This window comes from Borostomias antarcticus (genome assembly GCF_949987555.1).
Source record: "Borostomias antarcticus genome assembly, chromosome: 28".
In the NCBI taxonomy this organism is placed as follows: Eukaryota; Metazoa; Chordata; class Actinopteri; order Stomiiformes; family Stomiidae; genus Borostomias; species Borostomias antarcticus.
This window is the reverse complement of record NC_140261.1, coordinates 2793455-2793882: the sequence shown is the minus strand read 5'-3', so window position 1 is coordinate 2793882 and position 428 is coordinate 2793455.

Below are 428 nucleotides of genomic sequence, written 5' to 3'. Positions count from 1 at the left end.
CAACATCACCACCAGTGAGGGAGCTTCCCTGGATCCGGTGACCGTTTACGTTTAAGTACCTGAGCATCTGACTAGACAGCCCACTATAATTCCCCATCACATCTCAAAGCTGCAGTCCAAGATAAAGGCCAAACTCAGGTTCCTTTATAGAAATCGTCTCACTTTCACCTCTTCTGCCAAACTCACCCTCATACAAATGACCATTCTCCCCATGTTCGATTACGGTGACATAGTATACAGGTCTGCATGCAAAGGTACACTTTCTAAGCTTGACACTCTTTACCACTCTGCCATCCGGTTTTCCATAAATGCCTCCTTCAATACACGCCACTGCACTCTTTACTCTTTGTTCAACTCGTAACATCCCCTGTTTCACTCTCATTTACAAGACCCTTCTCCACCTATCACCTCCCTACCTGTGTCACCTG